The sequence below is a fragment of the Pristiophorus japonicus genome, chromosome 1 (assembly GCF_044704955.1).
Source record: "Pristiophorus japonicus isolate sPriJap1 chromosome 1, sPriJap1.hap1, whole genome shotgun sequence".
Taxonomy (NCBI): Eukaryota; Metazoa; Chordata; class Chondrichthyes; family Pristiophoridae; genus Pristiophorus; species Pristiophorus japonicus.
Genome location: NC_091977.1, coordinates 11,739,041 through 11,756,661, shown reverse-complemented (window position 1 = coordinate 11,756,661; position 17,621 = coordinate 11,739,041). Strand labels below are relative to the sequence as shown.

The 17,621-nt window shown below is 50.4% G+C and overlaps 1 protein-coding gene across 1 annotated transcript in view; it reads right to left on the bottom strand.

Annotated features, from left to right (window-relative positions):
• tmem8b (transmembrane protein 8B) overlaps positions 1-17,621 on the bottom strand; it is a 354,968-nt gene that overhangs the window by 258,636 nt on the left and 78,711 nt on the right. The window lies entirely within an intron of this gene.

Sequence of the window (17,621 nt, the reverse complement as noted above, 5' to 3'; positions counted from 1 at the left end):
AGCCTATGACAAGGTACCACTTGGGAGAATGGGATATGGAATTGGAGAGAGGGTAGCGAACTGGATTTAAAATTGGTTAGAAGAGAGAAATTAGAGTCTGAGTGAAACATAGAAACATAGAAACATATGTGATATATTCACAGAGCACAGCACACACAGCTTCCTACATGGCAGGCAGCTCTCTCGGAAGCCTCCGGAATCTGCCTGGTTCTGTTTATTATTAACTCTGCATATGCAGTACACAATACGGCCACATCCACAGTGTAGAGCTACAAACATTACAAGCTTACAGACATTACACTTCTCCCTCCTTAATGAAGAAGTGATTATAACAAACATCATACATAACTTTCATTTTTATACATAACACAGGATATAGAAATTTTTTTCCATATTTACAAATTTAACTTTACCACTTGTTTTCTGTTTCGAAGAGGATACCTTCGCTCTCGAACAGAACCTTCCAAACCTGGTGTCGAATATAAACTCATTCGAGGCTCATCCTGAGGAACGTTTTCCTCTACGGAATTTCCTTGATTTTCATTTGAACTCGCTCTAACTTCAGGCTCTTTGTTTTCCTGACTCGGACTTGGACTTTCATTCTGATTCTCTCCTGGATTTGTTTCCAGTACATTGGATTTAGGATTTGCTACTGGTGTATCAAAACGATCTGATGAGTCAGAAATAATTGAATCATTCCCACCTTCAACTCCTTCCATGTCTGTAGGTAAAATATGATCAACATGAACAAACCTAACCTGTCCATTATCAAACATCTTTACCAAATATATTCGAGGATCACATATCTTCACCACTCTCCTGGTAACCACTTTAACCATTTATGGTGATGGTTCTTCACTCTCACCTTCTGGTTTAATTTCACTCTTCTCTCTTTTACTCTACCTCTATCATGATTCTCTTTCTGTCATAATTGTGTCTCTTCTACGGACTGTGCCAAATTTGGTTTTAACAACAAGAATCTGGTTCGTGGCTGTCGTTTGAGAAACAACTCTACTGGTGTTCTACCAGTAGTTGTATGAGGAGTATTTCGATATGTAATGAAAACATTAGCCAATTTGTGATCCAATGACAACTGTCATTTCCTTGGATTTGGATCTAACATTTGTTTTATGAGGGCACGTTTTACAATTTGTACAGTGCGCTCTGCTGCACCATTCGAAGCAGGATGGTATGGTGGAACCTTGGTATGTTTTACACCATTTTTGCTCGTGAATTGTGCAAATTCTTCTGAACGAAATTGTGGTCCATTATCCGAAACAATTTCTTCAGGGAAGCCAAATGAAGAAAATACTTTTTGTAAAATGTCCAATGTTTTACTTGTTGTTATTTTCCACATTGTAAACACCTCAACCCACTTTGAATGGCTATCAATCGCAATGAACAATTGTTGTCCTTCTATAAGAACATAAGAACATAAGAATAAGGAACAGGAGTAGGCCATCTAGCCCCTCGAGCCTGCTCCGCCATTCAATAAGATCATGGCTGATCTGGCCGTGGACTCAGCTCCACTTACCCGCCCTCTCCCCGTAACCCTTAATTCCCTTATTGGTTAAATATCTATCTATCTGTGATTTGAATACATTCAATGAGCTAGCCTCAACTGCTTCCTTGGGCAGAGAATTCCTCAGATTCACAACCCTCTGGGAGAAGAAATTCCTTCTCAACTTGGTTTTAAATTGGCTCCCCCGTATTTTGAGGCTGTGCCCTCTAGTTCTAGTCTCCCCGACCAGTGGAAACAACCTCTCTGCCTCTATCTTGTCTATCTCTTTCATGATTTTAAATGTTTCTATAAGATCACCCCTCATCCTTCTGAACTCCAACGAGTAAAGACCCAGTCTACTCAATCTATCATCATAAGGTAACCCCCTCATCTCCGGAATCAGCCGAGTGAATCGTCTCTGTACCCCCGTCCAAAGCCAGTATATCCTTCTTTAAGTAAGGTGACCAAAACTGCACACAGTACTCCAGGTGCAGCCTTACCAATACCCTGTACAGTTGCAGCAGGACCTCCCTGCTTTTGTACTCCATCCCTTTCGCAATCAAGGCCAACATTCCATTCGCCTTCCTGATTACCTGCTGCACCTGCAAACTAACTTTTTGGGATTACCAATCGTGGAGCAGTGGAGGCGTGTCCTGCTCAGTTGGAGCTGAGCTGCAGAGAGAGGAGCAGCTACCAACTTTTGCTCTTGCCTGGAAGGCCTGGAGAGCCCTGAGAACAGCCCAGGAAGAGAAGGAAGGAAGGGGCTTCACCACCAACTTTCACCCAGAGGGAGAGGAGGAAAAAGCACTTTACCATTTCTACAAAGAGTTGGAGAGGGGGGGAAAGACCAACAACAACATCCAGTGTGGAAGGAGGGAGACTCTACCACTCTACAGGTGGGTGTATTGGTGCAGTCCCCAATAGACTTTGTTATATCGGTGGGGGGAGGAAAGAAGACCACTGAGGGCCGGAACATCGCGGGGGGTGTGTGTATGTGGAAGTGTGTGTGGGGGCCTTGCTTACAACTAGGCCCCACACACAATTGAACCCCCCCCCCCCAATTGCCTAGCCTGGGATAGCTGGAGCTACCAGGCTGAAGAATATTTACCACCTATTTAACATCGTTAGGAGTGTGTGCCTGGTGGCTCTAGCTGCCCCAGGTGAAGACATCTTCTCCCCTCACCCGAAGACCACCCCAAAGACTATTTTGTGTTTTGCCATCTGGGGATTGCACCCACCCACAGCTGCGAGGGGAGACCTGCCCTCGCAGTTCCCCCCCCCCTTCCCACCCCCTCTCTCTTTCTCTGTTACTCTCTGTTTCTTCCCTCTCTCTCTGAGACCCCTTCCTCCTAATTTAAAAAAAATATAAAACAATTAAGACAACTGAGCAGAGGGAGCAAGGCCCCTCCCCAATTGCCAACTAGGGGAGGGGTGTGCCTCGTTAAGAGCTCCTCTGCTCAGTCTAATCAAACGAGGCCAATTAAGACCTTTGAGGCCTGTGACTTTGGGGTGGGTGTAGCCCTTAAAGGGACCCCGTGATGGCGACCCCATCCACGCCGGTGGCGGGGCCAGCGAGGACATATGCGCAGGCGGTGTCCACATCCACGGCACCTCCTGCGCCACCCGCTGCCCTGCCACCTTTTCAACTCATCACAAAAAAACACGGGGTCAAGAGCTACACTCACCCCACAATGACCATCGAGGAGTGCGTGCGGGCGATGGTTGGGGTAGTCGGCCCCTCGGCCATTGTCGCAGCCTCCAAGATGTCTGGGAAGGCCGTGTTCTTCCTGGGGTCGGAGCGGGCGGTGTCCCTGGCCCTCGAAAAGGGGCTCACGGTGGGCGGGACGTTCCTGCCGGTGGACCCTCTCGAGGCCACCGCGCAGAGGGTCATCGTGTCAAACGTCCCGCCCTTTGTTCCCGCTGAGCTCCTCCTCCCTCACCTACAACAACTGGGGGAGGTAAGGTCGGGGATCAACCCCATACCGCTCGGCCTCAGGGAGAACAGCCTACGCCACGTGTTCTCCTTCCGCCGCCAGCTCTTTGTCCAGCTGGCGCGGGAGGACACGACGGAGGGATCATTTGATGTGGAGCACGAGGGGACTGCCTACCGCGTCTTCTGGACATCGGACGGCGTGCGGTGCCATGCCTGTAGGGAGGTGGGGCATGTTCGTAAGAACTGCCCCGCCTCCAAGGCCGCCAAACCACCGAAGGCGGCCAAGGCTGGCGCCGCCGCCACCCCTCCCCCTAGTTGCGTCCGCGTGCCGGGAGCCGTAGGTGCGCGGGCATCGTCGGGGGCCTTTGTTTTCACGGCCTCCGGCGGGGGGGAGGGAGAGCGTCCGACCAGAAAGAAGGCGCGGAACAAGGAGAAACATCTAGAGGCGGGTCCCCTCAGTGCGCCGGAAAGATTGACCACCGCGCTCAGCCCAACCCAGTCACCGGCGAGCACGGGGTGCCCTGAGCCCGTGCCCAAGCCCTTGACCAATACCGCAGAGGGGCTCGGGCGAGGGCAAGAAAAGGAAAACGAGGGGGCGGAGCGGGAGGCCTCGGCAGACATGGAGGTCTCCCTGCCTCAGCGCACCCCCAGCAACAAAAGGAGGCGCCGCCCCAATGAGGCGGAGGGGGAACAACATCCCTCCGCGGAGGAGTCGGTGCCCGCCGCGTGTCCCGCGTCCCCCACCAGCGCCCCCAAGCAGCGCCGTAGGCGGGAGGAGTCTGTCCTCGGGGAGGGTGAGACAGTCGAGGCTGCCCATCCTCTGCCTCCCGGGCAGGGCGTGGAGGATCTGCCTGTCGTGGGGGGCGTGGGGATCGCGGAGGAAAGCATTGCCGCCGGGCCGGGCGTCCCGGGGACTGAGGCGGGCGGGGCCGAAAAGGCCGAACCTGAGCCCGCCCAGCCAATACCCAACTTCCCCCGGGAGTCGCTCGACCCGGCAGAAACCGAAATCAAGAGATTTAATGAAACTGTAAATGCTGGGCCGGGGGGTGGCAGCGGGGAGAGGGAGGAACACCCACCCTCGCCCCTTACTTTGGAGCTGGTGCACTTGGGGAGCCTGGGGATTTCCAATGGCCGGGTCTCTCCTTGTTCCCCGGTTCCTGGGGCGGAGGGGGAACCCCTTCCGCTGTCGTTTCCCGACCCAGCACCATTTTTAAATGAGCCCAGTGGGGACTCCTCTGCCGACAATCCTGGGGGTGGGATCGGGGCAGAGCCAGGGCCGGTTGGAGCGGCCGGGTCATTTGCCGTACCTTGTGCGGTCGATGGGCCGGCTGCTGGCGGCCACCTCCCGGAGGAGGACGGGGACTCGGTGGGGGACGCGGGAGAAGAACTAGAGACCACTGCCAGGGAGGCGGTGGATCTGCTCGCGGCCGCCGCTGAGGCCCTCCTCATTCCTGCAAAGGAACTCCGGGACTTTTTGGCCCAGAGCCGGGGTCGCTGCGACCAAGCCCGACTGGCCCTGGAAAAATGGTCCGAGCCAGAGCTGATCAAGGGGTCCGTCCGCGCCGCCGTCAAAACCTTGGCCGCGGGCGGGCCCTTGACAAAGGAGCAGCACCTTGAGCTGCGCGAGCTCGAGGGACTCCTCGCTGGGCTGCGGAGGGAGCGGAGTTCAACAAAAGACTCCGCTCCCTCCCCCACAATAGGTTAAGGTAGAGGTTGCACTATGCTTTTGCCATGAAGATAACCATAGCCAGCCTCAACATCAACGGCGGCAGAGGGGCACGCCGTAGATTTGACAATTTTTCGCTCCTGCGGGAGGGGAAATATGCGGTGTGCTTCCTGCAAGAAACCCACACCGTTCCGGGAGACGAAGCCACGTGGCTCCTGGAATGGCAAGGAGAGGTCCGCATGAGCCACCTCACCGCCATTTCTAGTGGGGTGGCCATCTTGCTGGGCCCGCATTTTCAGCCGGAGATCTTGGGGGTCGAGGAGCCCGTGCCAGGCCGCTTGCTGCACGTAACGGTTCGCCTGGGGGACGTGCCGCTCCATCTCGTGAACGTGTACGCCCCTCAGCCCGGCCCGCAGCAAACGCGCTTCTTTGAAGAGGTGTCCGCTCTTCTTGGCTCCGTCGACGTCGGCGACTGCATTGTCCTCGGGGGGGATTTTAACTGCACCCTCGAGGCGAGGGACCGCTCCGGTGCCCCGCAGTGCATGACGGCGATGGAGAAGTTGAGGGACCTGGTCGGGTCCTTCGACTTGGTGGACGTCTGGCGAAATCTCCACCCCGACTCCAGCGCCTTTACTTGGGTGAGGCCTGGAGTTGGATGGTCTAGAGTCGACCGCCTTTACGTGTCTCGGGCGTACGTTTCCTGCGTCCCGGCAGCCTCCATGCGGCCGGTGCCGTGTTCGGACCACCACCTGGTGTGGGCGGAGCTCGCTTCGCTCCGCGCGAGGACGGGGTCCGCGTACTGGCACTTTAACAACCGGCTGCTGGAGGACGTGCGGTTCCAGGACTCGTTCCGTCGATTCTGGTCCGACTGGAGAAGGAAGCAGGGGGGCTTCCCCTCCTTGAGGCTGTGGTGGGACGTGGGCAAGGCTCACGTCCGCGTCTTCTGTCAAGAGTACGCGAGGGGGTCGACCAAGAGGCGGGCGGCCAGGGTCGGGCGCCTAGAAAAAGAGGTGCTCGACCTGGAATCCCGTCTCGGTCAAGTCGTCGAGGACCTGGCCCTGCGGACGGTGTACGAAGCGAAGAAGGCCGCGCTGAAGGACCTGCAGCTCGTCGGGTCCCGAGGCGCGTTCGTGAGGTCGCGGATCCGGTTCCTGCGGGATCTGGACCGCGGCTCCCCCTTCTTCTACTCGCTGGAAAAAAGGCAGAGTGTCCGTAAGCAGCTCTTGACGCTGCTGGCCGACGACGGCTCTCTCGTCTCGGATCCGGAGGGCGTCAACAACAGGGCCCATGAATATTACGGGGCTCTGTTCTCTCCGGATCCGTCCAGGGAGGAAGCGCGTAGAGTTTTGTGGAAGGACCTGCCGAAGGTCAGCCCGGAGGGCGCCGAAAATCTGGAAGCTCCGCTAAGCCTGACGGAGCTGACCGGTGCCCTCGACCGGCTCTCGAGGGAAAAATCCCCGGGGCTGGACGGGCTGACCGTGGAGTTCCACAGGGCGTTCTGGGACGTCCTGGGGGGCGACTACGTGCGGGTCCTGAGGGAAAGTCTGGCGACCGGGGAGATGCCCCTCTCTTGGCGCAGGGCAGTCATCGTCCTGCTGCCTAAGAAGGGCGATCTCCGCCTCCTTAAGAACTGGCGCCCGGTCTCCCTCCTCAGCACGGACTACAAAATCTTCGCCAGGGCGATGTCTGCTCGCCTTGGTGCCGTGCTGGACCACATGATCCACCCCGACCAGTCCTACACGGTCCCGGGCCGGACAATCCACGACAACATCCATCTGGTCCGGGACCTCATCCATTATTCCCAGGAGGCTGGTCTGTCGGTCGCCTTCCTATCCCTCGACCAAGAGAAGGCGTTCGACAGGGTGGATCACGACTACCTGCTCGGAACTCTGCGCGCTTTCGGGTTCGAGACGCATTTCGTCGCCCGGATCCGACTTTTGTACGCCGCCGCGGAGTGTCTGATTAAGGTTAACGGGTCCTTGACAGCGCCCCTTCGCTTTAGGAGAGGGGTGCGCCAGGGATGCCCCATGTCCGGCCAGTTATACGCCGTTTGCGTGGAGCTTTTCCTGCGCCTCTTGCGGACGAGGTTGACGGGACTGGCTCTGCAAGGGCCCGGCGTGGAGGTCGTCCTCTCGGCTTACGCCGATGACGTGCTCCTCGCGGTAGAGGATCCCGCTGACCTGCGGAGGATGCGTGAGTGCCAGGAGATTTACTCGGCCGTGTCCTCCGCCAGGATCAACTGGGAGAAATGTTCCGGACTCCTGGTGGGTCAGTGGCGGGTGGACTTCCTGCCGGAGGAGCTCAGGCCTTTTGCCTGGAGCATGACCCATCTCCTCTATCTGGGAGTCTACCTTAGCCCCGACGAGGGAGCCTGGCCGGCGAACTGGCAGGAGCTGGAGGCCAAGGTCGCCGCTCGCCTAGGGCGCTGGACAGGACTGCTCCGAGTGCTGTCCTACAGGGGTCGAGCGCTAGTCATAAACCAGCTGGTGGCCGCAATGTTGTGGTATCGGCTGGTCACTTTGACCCCTCCCCCTGCGTTTGTCGCCAAGATACAGAAGAAGCTGGTGGACTTCTTCTGGAACAACAGGAAGCACTGGGTCTCTGCTGCGGTCTTGAGTCTCCCGCTTGAGGAGGGCGGTCAGTCGTTGGTGTGCGTCAGCGCCCAGCTTGCGACTTTCCGTCTTCAGACCCTGCAGAGATACCTTTACGTCGAGCCCCCTCCTAGGTGGTGTGCTCTGGCGACGTATTTCTTCCACCAGCAGCGCGACCTCAATTACGACACGCAGCTCCTGTTTGTGAACTTGGGGGGTGTCAGGACCGCCCTCCGGGAGCTGCCTGTCTTTTACAAGGAACTCATCAGGGTCTGGAACAAAGTCTCCACCAAGCGCAGCTCTCCGCCGGCTGGAGTGGCGGCCGTCCTGCAGGAGCCGCTGCTCGGGAATCCATACCTCCACGACCGAGGTTTTATGTGGCGGTCGGAAGAGAGGGCTGTGGCTGGTGAGGTGACCAGGGTCAGGGACCTGCTCGATGGCGGAGGAGCGGGCTGGATGGCGCCAGACACGCTGGCGCGGCGCCTAAATTCTGCCAACGTCCGCCACACGGCCGATGCCATCGAGTCGCTAAAAACAGCTCTGGGCCCTGACTCCGTTAGGTGCATCGAGGAGGCTCAAGCACGTGGGGAGATCCCGTCCGAACTGACCCCCGTCCGGACGGAATTCCTCATCGGCGCCAAACCCCGGAACTTCCCTCGGGGGCCGGCGCCTCACAACTTGAGCCGCCTCGGGAAAATCCCCTCCGTGCCTTTCAGTTCCGCGCGGAGGGGTTTCTTGTACGGGCTGCTCCTGCACACTCTCAACTTTGCCATCCTCGCCTGCCGTCCGGACACGCCATGGCGTACCATCTTGCCGTCCGGAGGAGGCGGGGGTCCCCGATGGAGGGCACTCTACGCAGGGGTCCTCCCACTATTCGTCGGGGACTTGGCCTGGAGGGTGGTGCACGGAGCAGTGCCGTGCAACAAATTTTTAAGCCGGTTCACGGACTCCCAGGCCGCCTGCAATTTCTGCGGTCTGGAGGAGTCCGTGTTCCATGTTTTTATTGAGTGCACGAGGTTGCAGCCCCTGTTCCATTATTTGAAGGGGCTGCTCCTGAAATTCTGGCTGCACTTCAGTCCCACTCTCCTGATCTTTGGGCACCCTGTGCGGAGGGGAGCGGGTAGGTCCGAAGGCCTCCTCGTAGGACTGCTCCTGGGCACGGCCAAGGGTGCCATCAGCCGGTCCAGGCAGCGGGCGGTCGAGGGGGTCGTTCAACCTGACTGCCTGCCTCTCTTCCGCTCTTACATCCGGTCCAGGATGTCCTTGGAGATGGAGCACGCGGTGTCCACCGGTACGCTCGCGGCCTTCCGCGAGAGGTGGGCACCGGAGGGACTGGAGTGCATCATCACGTCCGGCAACCAAATTTTAATTTGATTTTACGTTTTAAAGTTTAATTTGTTTTAATTGCCGGTGCTTTTAGTGTCCCCTTCCCTTTTATAGGGGGCACTGGGGAAATTGTGATTTTAGTGCCCAAAAAAAAAAAAAGAAAAACACAAAAAAACCAAAAAAAGGAAAAAAAGGGCCTTGTAAATGTCTGGTGTGTCACCCAGGTCGGGTGGCACGGTTTAATGTTTTATGTTTTGTAGGTAGACTCTAAAAGAGTTTCATGCACAAGGACCCCCAGGTCCCTCTGCACTGCAGCATGTTGTAATTTCTCCCCATTGAAATAATATTCCCTTTTACTGTTTTTTTTCCCAAGGTGGATGACCTCACACTTTCCAACATTGTATTCCATCTGCCAAACCTAAGCCCATTCGCTTAACCTATCCAAATCTCTTTGCAGCCTCTCTGTGTCCTCTACACAACCCGCTTTCCCACTAATCTTTGTGCCATCTGCAAATTTTGTTACACTACACTCTGTCCCCTCTTCCAGGTCATCTATGTATATTGTAAACAGTTGTGGTCCCAGCACCGATCCCTGTGCCTCACCACTAACCACCCATTTCCAACCCGAAAAGGACCCATTTATCCCGACTCTCTGCTTTCTGTTCGCCAGCCAATTCTCTATCCATGCTAATACATTTCCTCTGACTCCGCGTACCTCTATCTTCTGCAGTAACCTTTTGTGTGGCACCTTATTGAATGCCTTTTGGAAATCTAAATACACCATATCCATCGCTACACCTCTATCCACCATGCTTGTTATATCCTCAAAGAATTCCAGTAAATTAGTTAAACATGATTTCCCCTTCATGAATCCATGCTGTGTCTGCTTGATTGCACTATTCCTATCTAGATGTCCCGCTATTTCTTCCTTAATGATAGTTTCAAGCATTTTCCCCACTACAGATGTTAAACTAACCGGCCTATAGTTACCTGCCTTTTGTCTGCCCCCTTTTTTCAACAGAGGCGTTTCATTAGCTGCTCTCCAATCCGCTGGTACCTCCCCAGAGTCCAGAGAATTTTGGTAGATTATAACGAATGCATCTGCGATAACTTCTGCCATCTCTTTTAATACCCTGGGATGCATTTCATTAGGACCAGGGGACTTGTATACCTTGAGTCCCATTAGCCTGGCCAGCACTACCCCCCTATTGATAGTGATTGTCTCAAGGTCCTCCCTTCCCACATTCCTGTGACCAGCAATTTTTGGCATGGTTTTTGTGTCTTCCACTGTGAAGACTGAAGCAAAATAATTGTTTAAGGTCTCAGCCATTTTCACATTTCCCATTATTAAATCCCCCTTCTCATCTTCTAACTGAGCAAAATCAATATGTAGCCTTTGCCACACCCTGGGAGGCCATTTCCATGGCTGTAATGGTACTGGTGGTGGTTACTTGCTTACCGATTGACATGTCGTACACTGACTCACGATGTCCTCTATATCTTTATCAAGACCTGGCCACCATAAATAACTGCGTGCAAAACTCTTGGTGAAGCGCATTCCCAGGTGCTGGTCACGGAGGTCTCCTAATAATTTGGACCTGAATTTATTTGGTATAACCACTCTTGCACCCCACATGATACAATCTTTATCGACTGATAATTCATTCCTACGAATGAAGAATGGATGTGTATCTTTGTCTGTTACCTGATTTGGCCATCCATTTGCAATATACTCATACACCTTTGACATCACTGGGTCACGCTTGGTTGCTCTACCAATCTCTTCAGCTGTGACTGACAGTTCATCAATGTATAAAAAATAAAACACTTCTTCCTATCGGGTGTAACTTGTGATGGGGAAGGCAATCTAGACATTGCATCAGCATTACTGTGATCAGCTGATCGTCTGTATTCAATATCATATGTATATGCTGACAAAATCAAAGCCCATCTCTGCATTCGGGCTGTAGCTAATGTTGGAACTGGGAACTTTGGATGGAGGATTGCTGTTAGGGGCTTATGGTCCGTAATGATGGTAAACTTATGACCATACAAGTATTTGTGAAACTTCTTGACCCCAAAAATTAATGCCAAAGCTTCCCTTTCAATTTGCGCATAATTACTCTCACTGGAGTGAGAGTGTGTGAAGCAAAAGCAATTGGTCTCTCCTCCCCACTATGTGATACATGAGAGATCACTGCCCCAACTCCATATGGAGAGGCATCACATGCTAGCTTAATCTCCTTGGATATGTCATAGTGAACTAACATGGTACTATCTACCAATTTGCTTTTACACTCCTTGAATGCTGTTTCGCATTCTTTTGACCACTTCCAATGGACTTGTTTTTTTTCAAAAGTTCATTCAGCAAATGTAATACTGTAGCCAAATTTGGTAGGAACTTCTCATAATAGTTCAGAAGACCCAAGAATGAACGAAGTTCAGTGACATTCCTAGGAGTGGGTGCATTTCTAATTGCATCCAATTTTTCCATGGTTGGATGTAAACCATCTTTGTCTACTCTGTACCCTAAGTACTCCACTGAGTTTTTAAATAGCTCACACTTACGAGCAGACACTCGTACTCTGTGCTTTTCTAGCCGTTTGAGGACTTCATTCAATATGTTATTATGAATTTGCCTATTTGGTGCTGAAATTAGTATGTCATCCAAATAACATACTACCCCTTCAATACCTTGCAAAATCTGGTTCATCACCCCTTGGAATATGGCAGGGGCGGAAGACACTCCAAAAGGTAGCCTATTAAATTGATATCGGCCTAGATGAGTATTTATAGTCAAATATGACTTGGACTCCTCATCTAGTTCAAGCTGTAAGTAGGCATTCGGAAGATCCAGTTTTGAGAAGATCTGACCACCTGTCAGTGTTGTGAACAAATCTTCTATATTCGGCAATGTATTGGGGACATTACCCTCTAGAATATGGTTTACAGTTACTTTATAATCACCACACCATCTTACCTGACCATCAGACTTAGGTACAACAACAATGGGTGTAGCCCAATTACATCGATCTATCTTACAAATAATGTTCTCAGTCTCTAGTCTTTTGAGTTCTTGCTCAACTTTCTCCTTGAGTGCATATGGTATGGAATGTGGCTTGTAGTAAACCGATCTAGTGTCCTTCTGTACCCTGACACTCACCTTGAAGCCTTCGATCGGACTGCCCGTTTCGCAGAACACCTTCAGATACTTCTTGATAACCTCATCCGTTGATGAAAATCTCGCTTCCACACAGAAAATCTTACTCCAATCCAGCTTCAGTGAGCTCAATCAATTTATTCCTAGTAATGCAGACTTGTCTCCCTTCACTACTATTAGAGGCAAGTTCTGAAATTGATCTTTATATTTCACCGGTACGGTGATACGACCTACCACAGGAATTTTCTCTCCCGAGAAACCCCGCAGCTCTATCTTGGATTTCTCCAGATGGAAATCACGCAATTTGTCGATGTACAGCGACTCCGGTACTACACTCACGGATACACCCGTGTCAATTTCCATTGGTATCTTGAATCCCGCAACATCTATGTGGATTTTGATGCTTTCCGAATCGCTGTCCATTAACGTCATGCTCTTGATAACATGTAACTCTAACATCTCCTCGTCCTGTTGTTGTTCTTCCATGCTATGTAGTCTCTTGGGATTTCTACTCATAGCTTTGAATGCTGGACTCATAGCTTTGGAAGCTGGTTTACCCTTCAGTCGGCATGCCTTCGCAAGATGCCCAGTCTTCACGTATGGACAACTTTGAGCAATGTGTTGTCCCAGGCACCTATAGCACGACTTCGATGCTCTGTTAGAATTTCCAGTTTCTGAGATTTTGAGCCCCCACCGTCTTTTACTTTGAACCTGCAGGTGATTTACCTCGGTTGACTGACGACCGTAATTATTATTTAATTCTCGGGAATATTGTTCGGCCATGCCCATCGACCTCGCTGTCTGACAAGCAATCTCAAAAGTCAAGTCCTCCGTTGTCAATAACTTCCTTCTGATCGCATCATTTTTCACCCCACAAACAAAACGATCCCGTAATGCTCGGTTTTGAAAGTTTCCAAAATTACTGTGCATCGATAGCTTTTTTAATGCTACGATGTAATCAGTGATACTTTCATCAACTTTTGATTCCGAATCCCAAAACGATAGCTTTCAGCAATTTCTAATGGTTTGAGGTTATAGTGCTGCTCCAGCTTTGTTAAAATCTCTTTAAGCGTTGTGTCCTTTGACTCGTCAGGCACAAGCAGATTTACAAGGGTTTCGTATAATGCCAGACCCGTCTCCGATAAGAAGATCGCTTTCTTATGTTCTAACACAGCCCGGTTCTGGACTGCATTGTCTGGAACTTCGATTATGTTATTTGCAGTGAAATACATTTCTAGCCTATCCACATACGCTTTAAAACGTTCCCGGTCATGTCTATATTCCCCCAAATGTCCAATTACACCTGCCATTTTAAACTCTAGCTGTTCACACCATGTGCTGTATTTTACCTCGGATTTTGTAGCTTTTTTCCAAAGACAGAAACTTCCAAAGTCTCTCTGTCGTCTGGCTGAATCCTTCCCCAACAAAATTTAAGCTTTAAATCATCCGAAAAATCCGATCTCACCGCCAAATGTGATATATTCACAGAGCACAAGCACACACAGCTTCCTACATGGCAGGCAGCTCTCTCGGAAGCCTCCGGAATCTGCCTATTCTGTTTATTATTAACTCTGCAGTTACAGTACACAATACGTCCACATCCACAGTGTGGAGCTACAAACATTACAAGCTTACAGACATTACAACAGAGAAATTAGGTGCAGGAGCAGGCCATTCAGCCCTTCAAGCCTGCACCGCCATTCAATAAGATCATGGCTGATCATTCAACCTCAGTACCCCTTTCCTGCTTTCTCTCCATACCCCTTGATCCCTTTGGCCGTAAGGGCCATATCTAACTCCCTTTTGAATATATCTAATAAACTGGCCTCAACAACTTTCTGCGGTAGAGAATTCCACAGGTTAACCACTCTCTGAGTGAAGAAGTTTCTCCTCATCTCAGTCCTAAATGGCTTACCCCTTATTCTTAGACTGTGACCCCTGGTTCTGGAACTCCCCAGCTACGGGAACATTCTTCCTGCCTGCCTCTAACCTGTTCAATCCCGTCAGAATTTTATATGTTTCTATGAGATCCCCTCTCATTCTTCTAAACTCCAGTGAGTAGTGATGGCCAACAGGGTTTATTCTGGAGCCACCTCTTCACCTTTATTATCAGCAAATCCTCCTCCCCCAGTCAAGGCCAGGTATACTTGTTAGTTATTTTCTATATAATCACACAGTAATCCAAAACATATATAATCAACCCAGGTATCAAATACGTTCTATATAATCACTCACAGGGATAGGATCAGGAGGAGGCCATTCAGCCCCTCAAACCAGTCTATCATTTATTCAGATTATGGCTGACCTCCACCTCAACTCCATTTACCTACCTTTACCCAACTAAAATCTATCGATCTCAGCCTTGCAATTTTCAATTGACACCCAGCATCCACAGTCTTTTGCGGGAGAGAGTTCCAGATTTCCATTACTCTTCGTGTGAAGAAGTGCTTCCTGACATCACCCCTGAATGGCCTAGTTCCAATGTTATAATTATGTCCTCGTGTTCTGGATTTCCCCCACCAGAGGAAATAGTTTCTCCGTATCTACCCTATCAAATCCTTGAGGAGGTTGGGCCTCTACTCATTGAAATTCAGAAGAATGAGAGGTGATCTTATCGAAACGTATAAGATTATGAGGAGGCTTGACAAGGTGGATGCAGAGAGGATGTTTCCACTAATGGGGGAGACTAGAACTAGAGGGCATGATCTTACAATAAGGGGTCGCCCATTTAAAACTGAGATGAGGAGAAATTTATTTTCTCAGAGGGTTAGAATCTGTGGAATTTGCTGCCTCAGAGAGCTGTGGAAGCTGAGACATTGAATAAATTTAAGACAGAGATAGATAAGGGAATAAGGGGTTATGGGGAGCGGGCAGGGAAGTGGAGCCGAGTCCATGATCGGATCAACCATGATCGTATTAAATAGCGGAGAAGGCTCGAGGGGCCGTATGGCATACTCCTGCTCCTATTTCTTATGTTCTTATCATAAACACCTCAATTAGATCAACCCTCAACCTTCTAAACTAAAAGGAATACAACCTATTTATGCAAATTGTCCTATAAGTTAACCATTTTAGCTTCAATATGATTCTGGTGAATCTGCGCTGCAACCCCTCTAAGGCCAATATAGCCTTCCTGAGGTGCGGGGCCTACAACTGAACGCAGTGCCCCAGATGGGGTCTGACCCAGGCCGTATACAATTGGAGCATCACTCCCTCCCTTTTGTATTGCAACCCCCTTGAGATAAAGGCCAACATTCCATTAGCCTTTTTGATTACTTCAGTGTACCTGTGCACTAGCTTTTAGTGATTTTTGTATAGGAACACGCACATCTCTTTGCTCCACCACAGCATCTAGTCTCTCGCCATTAAGAAAATATTCTGATTTGCCTTTCTTGGATCCAAAGTGGATGACCTCGCACTTCCTCCTCATTGAACTCCATTTGCCACAGTTTTACCCGCTCACTTAATCGGTCCATGTCCCTTTTGTAACTTCCTGCTCCCAGCTACACAACTTACTGTTCCTCCGAGCTTCCAGACCTATCTGAACTCCTCCATTAGTTTCCAGCCTGTAACTCACTCCTGGATGTCCATTATTCTATATATAAACCACCCAAACCCCCTGAGTAGATTCTAGCCTGCAATCCACTCCCAGGTATCCATTATCCATATATTATATATTAAACTAGTGAGTGGTCGATGAATTCCAGAGGTATTGCACTTGTAGGTGGAGCTGTGAGTCTAACGTTACATGACCTAAGGTCAGGTGACAGTGCCACCAAATGAGGAATCAAAATCACATCTTTGCGGGAAAATATTGCAAACGGTCAACGTAAAAAGAATTGAGGGCACTTTGGGAAAACGATACAAAAGATGTCAGTCTTGGTTCAGTAGTAGTGTCTTTAGGTTCAAGCACCACTCCAGAGACTTGAGCACATAATCTAGGCTGACACACCCAGTGACAGTACTGAGGGAGTGCTGCACTGTCGGAGGTGCCGTCTCTGGGATGAGTCATTAAACCGAAGCCCCGTCTGATCCCATGGTACTTTTTCGAAGAAGAGCAGGGGAATTCTCCCTGGGTCTTGGCCAATATTTATCCTTCAACCAGTACCTCGAAAAACAGATGATCCGGTCATGTATTTCACTGTTGTTTGTGGGACCTTGCTGTGCACAAAATGGCTGCGGCACTCAGAGACGTGAGCGCAAAATCTAGGTGGACACCACTCCAGGAAATGCTGTGTTTTAGATAAGAAGTTACCGTAGCCCTGTTAAGTGGATATAAAAGATCCTATTTTACTATTAGGAGTTGGGGAATTGAGCTGGCCAGCATTCATTCCTCAACCAACATCACTAAAATAGATCATTACTGTCAGTGGGAGCTTGCTGTGCACAAATCAGCTGCCATATTACAACAGTGATTACATTTCAAAAGTATTCATTGGCGGGCGGTCAAGTGCTTCGGGATGACCTGAGGGTGTGAAAGGTGCTATATAAAGGTGCTATATAAAGGTAGCTCAGTGGGTAGCACTCTTGCCTCTGTGTCAGAAGGTTGTGGGTTCGAGTCCCACTCCAGGGACTTGAACACAAAAATCCAGGCTGACACTCCCAGTGCAGTGCTGAGGGAGTGCTACATTGTCAGAAGTGCTGTCTTTCGGATAGATGTTAAACCGAGGCCCCGTCTGCTCTCTCAGGTGGATGGCACGGCATTGGCCCCGACCTGAAAAGTTTCTACAAAAGTACCTGGAGGTCCCGGAGGAGCATGAGATTCCAGTGGGGAGGCCTTCTCTTCCCGCATTGTGAAGCGTGCTCCCGTCCTCCAGGTTCCCCCGCAGAAGATGCAGTCATGTGTGACTGCTCGGCCAATCAGGTACAGCATTCTCATTAATAGCAATGGGAACTCTGTATCTACAAGTTCTCATTGTCATTAATGAGGAAAAAAAACATACACACTAAACACCATAATAAAAAATAAAAAACACACCTCACATAATTAAAATTAATTGACATTAAAGTTAATAAATGCCTTAGAAAAAAAAAATATTTTTCCTATTTTTAAAAAAGTTTTGTAATTAAAGTTAAAAATAAATTGACCTTAGTGGGCAGGGTTTTGAAAAATAAAATGTTTTTTTTATTTTATTGTTTATGCTCTAAGTATGTTTTAAAACTCTTACGCCTGTAACAGTAGGTTATACGCCTGCTTTTAGCAGACACAAGAGTTTTGAGGACATTTGCTGGGCAAGATATGGGTAAATCCCGCAATCTTACCCAAGTGAATGTCCTCGCTCCAGAGATGTGTTGGATCTGTCAAGCTCCAGCTTGACGGGTCGGAAAAGCTGGTTTTCTGCGCATGCCTTCCAGCTTTTGCGATGCCTTCCGGGGTCCATACACACTCCGTACACACTTTGTACGGACCCAGGGAGGCCGGGATTTCAGGGCCATCATTTCGA